The sequence below is a fragment of the Saimiri boliviensis genome, chromosome 9, assembly GCF_048565385.1.
Source record: "Saimiri boliviensis isolate mSaiBol1 chromosome 9, mSaiBol1.pri, whole genome shotgun sequence".
Lineage (NCBI taxonomy): Eukaryota > Metazoa > Chordata > Mammalia > Primates > Cebidae > Saimiri > Saimiri boliviensis.
In genome coordinates, this window is record NC_133457.1 from 96,395,637 (window position 1) to 96,409,176 (window position 13,540).

At 48.7% G+C, this 13,540-nt stretch overlaps 1 protein-coding gene across 2 annotated transcripts in view; it reads left to right on the plus strand.

Annotated features, from left to right (window-relative positions):
* The first annotated feature begins 3,069 nt into the window (after nucleotides 1-3,069).
* HCK (HCK proto-oncogene, Src family tyrosine kinase) overlaps nucleotides 3,070-13,540 on the plus strand; it is a 48,418-nt gene continuing 37,947 nt past the window's right edge. For both annotated transcript variants that reach the window (XM_039479719.2, XM_039479720.2), the window contains exon 1: nucleotides 3,070-3,342. The gene's annotated coding sequence lies outside the window, so the exon portion shown is untranslated. The remainder of the gene's footprint in view (nucleotides 3,343-13,540) is intronic.

A 13,540-nucleotide genomic window follows, 5' to 3' on the forward strand; every position in this document is an offset into this window, starting at 1 on the left:
AAATGTCTCTCAACAAATAAATGGATAAACAAATTGTGATACATCTACTATGGAGTACTACTCAGCAGTGAAAATGAACAAACCCCTAGAACATGCAACAACATGGAAAATCTCAAAAGCAATGTGTGAACAAAAGAAGACAAACACAAAAGAAACATACTGTATGACTGCATTTATGAGAAATTCTAGACAAGACAAAGCTAACATATAATGGCCAAAAGCCAGTCGGTAGTTACCTAAGGCTACCTAAGTGTGGGAGAAGTTGACTGCAATAGGACTTCAGGGAACTTTTTGGGGTAATAGAAATGTTCTATATATTGATTGGGGTTGTGGTTATACCAGTATATATATTTGCCAAAACTCATCAAGCTGAATATTTATGATGGTAGATTTTATTCATGAAATGATACCACAATCAAGTTGACAGACGCTTTGGGAACATACGCAAGGATTTTAACTGCAGCATTAATGTAAGGGCAAAACATTTGGGAAACCGTCCATGAACGGGAGCGTGTTCCAGCTCTCTGCAGTTCTTTACTGTCAGAATGGCAAACTTTCGGAAGGAGATGTAGCTGATGCTGATGTGACCCTCTAATGCCCCCTGGGCCTTTACTAAGAGCTGCACTTCTCTTCCTGGAGACCCTCTGGTGGCTGAAGCATGAATGGTGGAGGCCAGAATGCTGGAGGATCAGTACCCCCGAAGTACCCCTCATCCGGTGTCTGACAGGAGTTGGTGTATAGTGCCCCAGCTCCCTCTCCTGCAGGTGGAGTAACTCTGAAGTGGGTATATCTCCAGAGATCCCCTGCAGAATTGCACTCCAGTTACTCATAATGGTAACTGGCTTCATGATTCTCATTTGAACTCGCCTTCCTCCCTTCCCTGTCTCATCCATCTCCTCCCCTACCAGTGTCTTCTGCATCTCCTAAATAAACTATTTCACCTGAATCCATGTCCAGGGGCTGCTTCTGGTGAACTCAAATTAAGACCAGTGGATAATACCAAGGGTTGGTAAAGATAAGGGGAAATGGTGGGAGAGAGAGTGGGACAGTGGCTGTTCTGCAAGCATCTGTCGTTCTTGGCAAAGCAAGTCCTTACAAAATTTTAATGTAGGACGATCGGGGACGTGTTTGAGGATGTCCACTGTGGCGCTATTTACAGTAGTGGGAAATTGTGTGTGATCTAGGTGTCCACGACTAGGAGAATGGATAAAGAGAATGTGAAGGATGTAAACAGTGGCTACACGTTTGGCTGCTACCTTTGGCAACATGGCTGGATATTAACAACAGTGATGGGGTGGCAGGAGGGAATGTACAAAAATGAATAACATTAAACATACATTCAAAACATCATCTGGTTTTATAGAAAGCACATACAGGCTGGGTGCAATGGCTCACAACTGTAATCCCAGCACTTTGGGAGGCCAAGGCAGTAGGTTCACTTGAGCCTAGGAGTTCAAGACTAGCCTGGGCAATATAGTAAGACCCCATCTCTATTTTTTTAAAGTTATCTATGCCATACCACACTGAACACATCTCGTCTGATCTTAGAAGCTAAGCAGGCTCAGGCCTGGTTAGTACTTGGATGGGAGACCCCTTTAAAATACTGAGCACTGTAGGCTAAAGAGGAGGGGGAAAGACCCATACAGGCATGTATATCAAAAACATGAGTAAGGTAGTTGTCTTTCTCATTCATGGTTCTTCCCCACTTCCCCACCAGGGGACACTTTACAAATGTCTGGAGACATTTTGTTGTCATAACTAGGGAGTAGGATGCTATAGGCAACTAGCGGGTAGAGTCCAGGAATGCTGATAAACATTCTATCATTCACAGGACAGGCCCCGTGGCCCAAATGTCAATAGTGCCAAGTTTAAGAAGCCCTGCATTCCCCAGCCCCCAGCACAACATTGCTGAAAGAATTATGAATGAATGAATGAATGAATGAACGAATGAAGAAATGACGGTGGCCCCGATCAGCTGGTAGCAACTGGAACAGAGAGACGCAGGAGGATTCCTGTACGTTTTGGAGGTGACTTACACATAATTTAAGGTGATAGCCCCCATCTTTTCCAGGAGAGGGTGCGTTCTGTCATTGCTTGGAGCTGGGCACGATCTCATCCATTTAGGGCCCCAGTCACCCTCCAGCCCGACTCCTCACTTCCCCCGACCACTTCCCCCAGCTTGGGGGTCCTCTGAACTGCCCAGAAGCCAGGGTGGTACCTTCGGTCGAGGAACTTTGCATGGCCAGGGTGGTTCCTTCAAGAAAGGAACTTTGCATGGAGTCTGAATGGAGCAGGCCTGCGGAAGGGAAACCGCTGACCACAGACGGGCCTGGAACGTTCGGGCAGCGGCGCTGGGGAGGGCCGGGCCAGAAGGGAGGGGTTGGAGCGGTGGGAGAAAGGGATCATGATTATTTCCGGGGTAGGGTAAGACCTTTCCAGGGTGGGGTTGGAATCTTTGAACACTGCGGCAGGAATCCTTTGGTAGGATCTGGACGGCAGGGTTGGAATCTTTGGATCGGCAGGATAGACCCCTGGGGATTCAAACTCTTAGGCGGAGGGAGGTTGGGATCGCGCAGGAGCAGGAGCCCTGGGGTTAGTGTCCTAAATCTTTAAGGCACGGTTAGAATCCATTGAAGAGAGAGTTCGAATCCTTCCGTCGGACGGATTAGAATCTTTGGAGGCAAGTTAAAAATCTTTTGGCGGGCGGGGTTAGCATCTTGGGAGCATTCGAGCAGGTGTTGGGGTTTTTAGACAGGAGGATTCGAATCCCTGGGGGCGGGATTTGGGATCCGTTGGGAGACCGTGGTAGGACGCTGGGCGGTGGGATTACCTGCCTTGAGGGAGGTGTTGGGGAGGGGGGTTTAGCATCCTTGGGGGAAGCGTTAGAAGCCTCCGATGGTTGGTGTTAATTTAATTTAATTTATCCTTGGTGGCAGGTTTGGGATCCTGCTCGCAGGATGCGGAGGTTATGACCCTCGAGGAGAGGGTTAGGATCCCAGGTTGGCGTCTGAGTCTTCGGGGCGGCGTTAGGACACTCGGGGCGGGGTTAGCATAGCTCAGGGCGCGGCCAAGGCGCCCAGATGGCCTACGGGCGCCACCGCGTCCCCGTCCCAGCCCGGGAGCACATCAGAGGCTTAAAGGCGAGTGGGAGGGGACCCAGAAGCGGCGCAGGGCGAGAAAAGCCCGCGGCACCAAAGCCCCTCGGAGCGCCGTCCCCATCTCCAGTTCTAGAAAGTCAGTTTCCGGGCACTGACACCCAGGAACCCCAGGGGCTGCCGAGCTGGGGGGGCGCTCGAGCTGCGAGGATCCGGGCTGCCCGCGAGACGAGGAGCGGGCGCCCAGGTGAGTGCCGCGCACAGGGGACCGGGGACACCCAGCCCTCGAGGGGTCCCACGCGGCGGAGGGAGCCTAGGGTCCCGAGCAGGGCTGGAGGTGGGTGCGGCTGGGGGCAGCAAGGGGAAACGGGAGCGTCGGGGGAGCCGCGGGGAGCCTGTGACGTGAAGGGTCGCCAGCGAGTGGAGGGTGCCCAGGGGAGGGGCGGCACTTCTGCGGACTGCTGGGTGCCCGGGGGAGGGACGCTAGGGCTGGTGCAGTGACTTTATCCACCACTTCTTTGGGTCGTCCAGGTTCCCCTTCTACGGGAAAAAAAATATATATATATATTAAAAAAAAAAAAAAACAAGAAGGAAGGGATGGGGTTTCACAGGGCCTGGGAGGGGAAGGCCCTTACGGTTCCCGGTGGGGGCCGGGTCACGCAGGGTTGGCAGCCAGCTTGGGGAAGGGGGCAGCTGGGCGGAGGCGTGACGTGCGAGCCACACCCAGGCCAGCTGCAGCTGGTCGGCTCTCTGCCCCTCCTCCCACAGCAGGTCCAGGTCAAACCCCCAAACCTCCTGGCCAAAGACCACTGCATGTGTGGGCTGTCACTTCCCTCCTTGTTGGACCAGTCATTCTCCCGCTCCGAATTCGTTTCCTCATCTGTAAAACGGGGCTATGAGTCTTTTCCTGCAAGGCTGCAAGAAACTGGAGTACGCGGAGAGGTGGGGCCTGTGAGAGACAGTTAGGCTAGTGGTTAGGGGAGGGGGATTCTAGGCGCAAACTGCCTGTAGGGCCTGGGGTAGAGGATCTGGTCTTTCTTTGCCTCCGTTTTCACAACTGCAGCATGGGGAGAGTAATAGCACCTCCTTCACGGGGTTGTTTAGAGGATTAATTGGGTACTGAAGACTCCGGGCCGGGTGACCCATGTCTGCAAATCCCAGCCTTTTGGGAGTCTGAGACAGATGGAGGTTTTCAGGTCAGGAGTTTGAGACCAGCCTGACCAACATGGTGAAATCCTGCCTCTACTAAAAGTACAAACATTAGCCAGGCATGGTGGCGGGCACCTGTAATCCCAACTACTCGGGAAGTTGAGGCATGAGAATTACTTGAACCTGGGAGGCGGAGGTTGCAGTGAGCCAAGATTGCACCATTGCGCTCCACCCTGGGCAACAGAGAGAGATTATTTAAAAAAATAAAAGGTACTGAAGGAAAGCACTGAGATTGCTGTCTGACGGTACACATGCTTAATGTATGTTAACATTGCCCTAGCTAGACACATGGCCCCGCGTTTTCAGACTTTAGCCTACATCAGCTTCACCCCAACTGCTTGTGAAAACACAGATTGCTGGGCCGAATCCTAGAGCTTCTGATTCAGTAGCTCTGTGCAGGACACAGAGAATCTGCTTCCCCTGGCAATGCTGCTGCTGCTGCTGATCCAGGGACCACACTTTGAGAACCACTGGTGTAGCCCATGCCTGGCACAGAGAAAGGCCTCCATACATATCAGTTGCCTTATTTGTGGTTTTCTCTTTATAGTCCTGTCAAAAAGGGTATTTTGACAGGTTAAAACACAGAAAAGTGAAGATAATAATACATTAAATAGCCCAGGAATCCACCATCCAGAATGAACAAATAATAGCATTGTGTTGTGTTTGCTTCCGATTTAAAAAAAATTAATTTACTGGCCGGGTATGCTGGCTCATGCCTGTAATCCCAGCACTTTGGGAGGCCGAGGTGGGCAGATCACGTGGTCAGGAGATCGAGACCATCCTGGCCAACATGGTGAAACCCCGTCTCTACTAAAAATACCAAAATCAGCTGGGCATGGCGGCATGTGCCTTATAATCCCAGTTACTTGGGAGGCTGAGGCAGGAGAATCGCTATCACTTGAACTAGAGAGTTGGAGGTTGCAGGGAGCCGAGATCTGCCACTGCACTCCAGCCTGGCAACAGAGGGAGACTCTCTCCAAAAAAAAAAAATTAATTTACTAAAAGTAACAGAAAAAATGGAAGTCTCCCCACCTTGTACGGCTCTCAGTCCTGTTTCTCTCCCTCCCTAGGGGTAACTGCTGTCATGAGTTATAGTCCTTCCAGATTGTGCCTTTAAAAGTGTATTGTGTAGGCCAGGCACGGTGGTTCATGCCTGTAATCTCAGCACTTTGGGAGGCTGAGGCCGGTGGATCACAAGGTCAGGAGTTCAAGACCAGCCTGGGCAACATGATGAAACACTGCCTCTACTAAAAATACAAAAATTAGCTGGGCATGGTGGCACACACCTGTAATCCCAGCCACTCAGGAGGCTGAGGCAAGAGAATCGCTTGAACCTGGGAGGCAAAAGTTGCAGTGAGCCAAGATCACACCATCGCACTCCAGCCTGGGCAACAGAGTCAGACTCTGTTTTAAAAAAAAAAAAAAAAAGGATTGTGTGTGTGTATGTATATATAGAAACAACACATAGGACTGTTTTGTGTACGTTAAAAATTCTGTGTATGCAGTTGCTCATGCCTGTAATCCCAGCTACTTGGGAGGCTGAGGCAGCAGAATCGCTTAGACCTGGGAGGCAGAGGTTGCAGTGAGCCGAGATTGCGCCATTGCACTCCAGCCTGAGCAACAAGAGAAAAACTCCATCTCAAAAAAAAAAAAAAAAAAAAAAAAGGTAACTATGAGAGCTTTCTGCAATTCTAAGAGGATAACAGAGGAGCATATTTCCCCCTTTTTATTATTAAGTTGTCAAAATATATCCAGGATGAGAAATAGAAAATAGAGGTCTAATTCATTCCTTCCGGCTGCTGTGGAGTATCCCAGCAGGTGACCACTCTACATTAATTCTCATTCCTCTGGATGAATACTCAGGTTGTTTCTAGGCATGCGCTACAGCAAGCAATATTGCCAGGAGTATCCTGATGTGTAGCCTTCCGCCTACGTACAAATGTTTCTTGAGGAAAACATCAAAAGGCTGGATGGCTCCCCAGGGAGGGCACCTGTCACCCTCCCCTTTGTGTGAGAGGAGTACTGAAGCCTGGAAGGGTCACCCGGGGACTCTGGGGCAGAGAATAGAGAAGAATGTTGCTTTGCTGACCTCCCAGCTGTCTCTAAACCAATGGCCCTTCTTCCAGGCTCATGTTCTCTGCTGTAAGGCACTTCACACTGTCCCTGGCACTTAGTAGGTGTTCAAAAAAATGGAAGCATGAATCTTTTGAGGGAACGGTAACTGATATTTTCATATATCTTTATGTAGTCTTTTCTTGCACTTTTAAATTAACATCATTAATATAATGCTGCACATAGGTTATTTTTATCCTACTTATTTGCTTAGTATTACATCGTAGCATTTTCCAGGTTATTAGAATGTCCTTAAATTTTTAGTGGCTGTATAATATTCCACTGTTTGCATGTATTATAATTTGTTTAACCTTTCTAGCACAGCAGTCTTTTATATAATTTCACCCAGGCTAGAGTGCAGTGGCACGATCTCGGCTCACTGCAACCCCCGCCTCCCCGGTTCAAGAGATTCTCTTGCTTCAGCCTCACAAGTAGCTAGGACTACAGGCACCCGCCACCACGCCCGGCTAATTTTTGTATTTTTAGTGGAGACGGGGTTTCGCCACATTGGCCAGGCTGGTCTCAAACTCCTGACCTCTGGTGATCCAACCACCTTGGCCTCCCAAAGGGCTGGGATTACAGGCGTGAGCCACTGCGCCTGGCCATGTCTGGCTTCTTTTACTTAACATAATGTTTTCCAAGGTTCATCCACATGGTGGCAAATATTTAAATATTTAAATATAAAAAGTACTTTATTCCTTTCGTGGCCAAATAATATTCCATTGTATGAATATTCCACAATGTATTTACCCATTTATCTGCAGATGGAATTTGGGTTGTTTCCTCATTTTGACTATTTCGAATAATACTGCTATGAACATGCATTTGCCTACATGTATTTGTTTGAGCACCTGTTTTCAATTCCCTTGGGTATATACCCAGAAGTAGAATTACTGGGTCATAGAAAAGTTCTATCTTTAACTTTTTGAGGAATTACTATGCTGTTTTCCACTGTTTTACATTCCCACCAGTAATATAGATGGGTTTCAATTGGCTTCACATCCTTGCCAATGCCTACTCTGTTTATGTTTCATTATTATTATTACCATTCTGATGGGTACGGAAAGCATGAATCTTAATCTCATGCCAGGCTGCCCTCTTGGGGCTCCTACCCCAGAAGGTAAGGAGAAAGGTGTACATATTCTAAGGACCAGCCAGGGCTTGGACTTTCAACACTTCTAGAACGTAAATTCTATAAGAACACAAACATGTTTGTCTTATAAGCCACTGTATCTTCTAACACCTGGCACCTGGCACATAGTAGGGCCTCAAAAAACACTTAGTGGACAAATGTAATGAATGTTGGACAACTGCTTCCTTCCCTTGCCTGAGATATTTCAGCTGCCCTCCCCCAGCCTCCCCCACCCACAGTGATTATTTTTAATTAGTTGCTAACATTAAAAGAGCTCACATAATCTGGATTTCTGTCTCCTAAAAAATTAGAAGAGTTAGCAGCCCTGAGACTAGAACCTGCGACTCCAATGCTCCTCAGACAACCTCAGTGGAGCTGTGGGTTGCCCTGGGTGCTGGACCCAGGCTGCCCAGCTTGCATGGCCCTTGCCAGGCCCACTTTCCTCATGGGTAGAACCCTCCAGTTCCCTAGAGTCATTTGAGTTTTCATAAATCACCCTTCGGGTCATGACAAGGCTTCCTTTTTTATAGAAAAGGAATATGAAGGTCTGGGCACGCCGGCTCACGCCTGTAATCCCAGTACTTTGGGAGGCCAAGGCAAGTGGATTACGTGAGCTCAGGACTTCAAGACCAGCCTGGGTAACATGGCAAAATCCTATCTCTACCAAAAAATACAGAAATTAGCTAGGCATGGTGGCACACACCTTTGGTCGCAGCTACTTGGGAGGCTGAGGTAGGAGGATTGTCTGAGCCCACAAGGTGAAGGTTGCAGTAAGCTGACATTGTACCATTGCACTCCAGCCTGGGTGACAGAGCAAGATCCGATCTCAAAAAAAAAAAAAAAAAGAAAGAAAGAAAGAAAGAAAGAAAGAAAGAAAAGGAATGTGAAGCCTATGACTTTTCCAAAGCCACACAGCAAGTTAGTGGCACAATCTCTCTCAGCTGCTATCTTTCTTTCTTTTAAGTTTAGTTTTCTTTGTATATACCACAAATCATCAAGCAATCAGGTTCTGCCTTTCTAAACAAACCCCCAGCACATGTGGGTCCCCATCCCATCCCCACAGGACTGGGAATTTGGAGGTACTTTCAAAGGCACGGGTAATGAGGCAGAAGCAGCCCCTGCTGAGTGTAAAATGTGCCTGGTCTCAGCCCATGGCTGTGGTCCCGCATGCTGCGTCCTCTGGATGCCACTGCGCTGGGACGTCCACTGCTGACTCTCCCCTCCAGCTGCCTGCCTGAGTTCCAGGCATCAGCCTGCAATCCTTTGGCCCAGGAGTTATAAGTGCAGCCAAGAGAACAGCAGTCCCAGCTTCATCTCTACCAGAGAAATGAAGAACAGTAGACAGAGCACAGTAGACGACACCGAGACTGAGCGCCAGCTCTGTCAAAGACAGGTTGCGACGCAATGGGCAAATCCCTTCCCTCTCTGAGCCTCAGTTTCCACATCCAAAAAATGGAACTGAGGATACTACCTCATGATTCCTGCCACGCAGTTCCTTTTATGTCAACACACACACACACACACAACACACACACACACACACACACACACACACCCCATAGTTCATCATGGCATATATGTCTTAGTTTGGAAGCAGACCTAGGCAAGGCTTCAAAAGCAAATTGTTTGAGAGCTGATTCCAGAGACCCTTTTAGGGGAGTAAGGAAGTGAGGCAGGGAACAGAAGGCAGACAGTAAAGGTGTCTTCTCAGTCCAGTTACCACTGCTGGCACCTGGAATTCAATCCCACTGAGGAGCCAGGGTAAAACATGCTGCAGGGGTGAGGGAGCCGGTGTATTTGTCCACCCACTCCTGTCTTTCGTTGAAAACTACTCCTGGAGATGTGATAATTCTCTAGCACTTTTGGCTTGCCGAGTTCACAGGCAGAGGAGGCACCAGTAGCCACAGAGAAATCTCTCAGGCAAAGAGATGCAGGAGCCAGCAGTTGGAAGTCCAGCCAGAATGTCGGAAATGGTAAAGGGCGGAGTGGTACAGGCAGGGCACTGATAGCCTCTGCTTCAACATACGTGTGTGTAAATGCAGAGGCAGAGGCCAGTAGCTGGGACGACAGGCATTTGCCACCACACCCAGCTAATTAAAAAGAAATCTTGTAGAGATGGGATCTCGCCACGTTGCCCAAGCTGGTCTTCAATTCCTGGGCTCAAATGATCCTCCTGCCTTGACCTCCCAAAGTGCTGATATTACAGATGTGAGCCACCATGCCTGGACTGTAATGGTTTAATTTTTAAAAAGAAGGATGTACTAACATTTTATTAGGTGACAAAAGATCATTTTAAAAATAAAATACATACTCTTCAAAAAATAAAAGAAACTGAGACCTGGAGCTTTGTCAATTATTTTAAAAAATGTAAAAGGACCAGAGTGTGCTTTACTGTGGCTCTGAGGATTCCATTTGTGGAGGACAGGTTTGGGGGCAGCTGACCCCTCGGTATCACAGCGGGTTAGAGTGTAAAGTTGCCCTGATGGTGAACTGGCCACTGTGTTCTGTCTGGAGGGGGACCTTCCACTCAGCGGCAGCCAAGGAAAGACTGCTCCTCTCCCAGCAGTAGCCAGCAAAACGCACATCGCCCCTCTCCACTTAAACATGTATTTATAGCTATTGGGTTTTCTGTTTGTTTGCTTGTTTGTTTTGAGACAGGGTCTCACTCTGTCGCTCAGGCTGGAGTACAGTGGTTCAACCTCCGCCTCCTGGGTTCAAGCAATTCTCCTGCCTCAGCCTCCTGAGTAGCTGGAATTACAGGCACCCACTACTACACCCAGCTAATTTTTGTATTTCAGTAGAGGCGGGGTTTCACCATATTGGCCAGGCTGGTCTCAGATTCCTGACCTCAGGTGATCTGACTGCCTCAGCCTCCCAAAGTGCTGGGATTACAGGCATGACTCACTGCACCTGGCCTACAAATGCTATTGTTTAGACAATCTGGGGGCATCCAGCAGGCTAAAGGGGACGTCGTTCAATCAGAATTTATTGAGCACATACTGTGTTCTAGTTTGACATGCTGGGGATAGAACAGTGAACACCACAAAGTCCTCACTCTCATATGTCTCACATCCTAATGGTCAGATAGATAATAAGTGAATCAATAGGTTATACATGAGATGTGCTAGTCCAGGTCCTTTTATGTTTTTTCTTTTCTTTTCTTTTTCTTTTTATACTTAACTTCTGCATACCCTGAATAGCTCAGGTCCTTTGAGAAGCAGACTCCCACAGCATTATATTCGGAAGAAATTTATTAGAGGAAATGTCTATGAGAGAAAATGGGTAGAAACCAGGAAAGGGCAGGTGAGTCATCAGCTAGTCAGGCACCTCTGCCACAAATGAAGAAGAAAAGGAAAGAGGAAAGGAAGAAAGAAAAGGAAGACGAAAGAAATAAAAGGAGGACGTGGCTTGGACTGCCATGCTGTTCCAAGGGAAGTTTGGCAAGGCTGTTGAGTCTTTGGCCAGGCGGGCAGATCACCTGAGATCGGGAGTTCGAGACCAGCCTGACCAACACGGAGAAACCCTGTCTCTACTAAAAATACAAAATTAGCCAGGCATGGCGGTGCATACCTGTAATCCCAGCTACTCAGGAGGCTGAGGCAGGAGAATTGCCTGAGCCCAGGAGGCGGAGGTTGCGGTGAGCCGAGATCGTGCCATTGCACTCCAGCCTGGGTAACAAGAGTGAAACTTCATCTCAAAAAAAAAAAAAAAAAAAGAGTCCTTGGCCAAAGTCTCTTGTCAGTCTCCCTGCCATGCTCAGTCATTGGCTGGGAGCAGCCCATGAGAGCAGTGGTGGACTTCAGAGCACAGCAGCTGAGCCATTGATCAATCATCTCCAGTCACACTCCTGCAGTTGGAGATCTGAGAGGTGCATCCTCATGACCACCACGTTGAAGAGTTGGTTAGGGGCATGAAGACTATAGCTGGGAACAGCCTAGACAGTGATGAGAGTTGGAAGCAGAGGATCCTGTCTTCAGGATGATGAGGGAAGGTTGCTCTGAGAAGGTCCAATCATTAGAGAGATTGAAGGAAGTGATGGAGGCTTTCTGGGTGAAGAATTTTCCAGAAACAGAACATGCAATGGCCTGGAGGTGGAAGCACAGTTGGTGAGTTGAAGAAGAGCAACGTGTGTGGTGTGGCTGGAGTGGAATGATTAGGGGAGAGTTGGAAGGAGACAGATCTGAGAGGCTGAGGAGGGGGTCAGATCACGGAGGTCTTACCCACCATGGAGGGTACTTAGGCTTTTACTCCAAGTGAGGTGGAAACCCTGGGAGGTTTTGAGCAGCGGAGGAATGCAACCTGACTTACATTTTAAAAGGCTCATGCCTGTAATCCCAGCACTTTGGGAGGCCGAGGCGTGCGGATTACGAGGTCAGGAGATCGAGACCATCCTGGCTAATACGGTGACACCCCATCTCTACTAAAAATACAAAAATTAGCCAGACATGGTGGCAACACCTTTAGTGCCAGCTACTCGGGAGGCTGAGGCGGGACAATCACTTGAACCTGGGAGGTGAAGGTTGCAGTGAGCCGAGATCGTACCACTGCACTCCAGCCTGAGCAACAGAGCACAAGATTCCATCTCAAACAAACAAAAAGGCTCACTTATTCGTAAGAGGCAGAACGAGGATTCAAACCCAGGTCTATCTGACTTCAAATTTCATCCTATATTTTCCAAACCGCCCTGCCTCCTGCCTACCTTAGAGATAAAACCATTCCAAGGAGGTTCACAGTTGCTCTGGAATTCTGAAATTGACCAAGTGACCCAAGAGCAACATTGAACATGCTATGAGTTTAATATGTGGTAGAACACATGGTTGGAACACATGCATCTGAGAGCCGTTCCTGTGGCTGAGCCAGGCAAATGACCAAAGGCCTCAAGTTCTCCTTCAGCGTGTTGCTCTGTTGCTGGCCATAGTGTGAGCCAGGGCCCACACAGCCTCTTGGGGCTGTTACTCCACCTGTCCAGCGAAGACGTTGGTCTCCCAAGTTTCTTCCTGTTTGCAAAATCAAAGTTTTGAGCTCTATGCAAAAGAAGCTGACACTCAGAAAACGGAAGAGGTGAGAAGTCAGGAGTGACCCCTAAATGTCTATTAGGGACAAGAGTCACTCAGGGATAAGGACAGTTCATTCAGAAGACAGTCAGGGAACCCAAGGAGAGGGAGCTGCTGGGTTCTGCGCCCCCAAGGGACTGCTTAGGAATTGGTTTCTGCTGGAGAAAGACTTTTTCCCCACCCCCATGGCTGAGCTGTTCTGAGAAGGGAAAGTTCCTGTAACTGAACAACCTTAAACCCCCAGCGGTCTTCCTTCTTGACAGTTCTGTTTGGGTTCCTCATTCTCCCCTTCCTCTTCATCACCCACAGCCTCTGGGGCTGACCTCAATGGATGATGAGAGGCAGGAGAGCTGGGTGCTAGTTCGACCTGCCACTGACTAGCTGGGGGACCCACTCCTCCGTGGGCTTCCATTTCCCTATCTGAAAAAGGGCTTCATAATTTTGGTCTGTTGACTTTAGCCAAGTATCGTGAGGCCCATAGAGAGTAGAATGTAATAACTCCATTCCACAAACGTGTATGGAGGGCCTGTTCGATTCCAGGAGCTTCTTTTTTTGAGACAGTCTAGCTCTGTAGCCGAGGCTGGAGTGCAATGGCATGACCACAACTCACTGCAGCCTCAACCTCCCAGGCTCAAATGACCCTCCCACTTCAGTCTCCCAAGTAGCTGGGGCTACAGGCACTGCCACCATGCCTGCCTACTTTTTTGGGGGTAGAGACAGGGTCTCTCTATGTTGTCAGGACTGGCCTCGATCTCCTGGGCTCAAAATCCTCCCACGTTAGCCTCCCAAAGTGCTGGGATTACAGGCATGAGCCCCTGCACCCAGCCGCTATAACCAGGCTCTTTTAAGGCATAGCTTCAGTACCATCAGCTTAATGAGGTCCGTATTCCTTCCATCCTCACCTACACTAATGGATCTAGTACCATCTTAACTTCTTT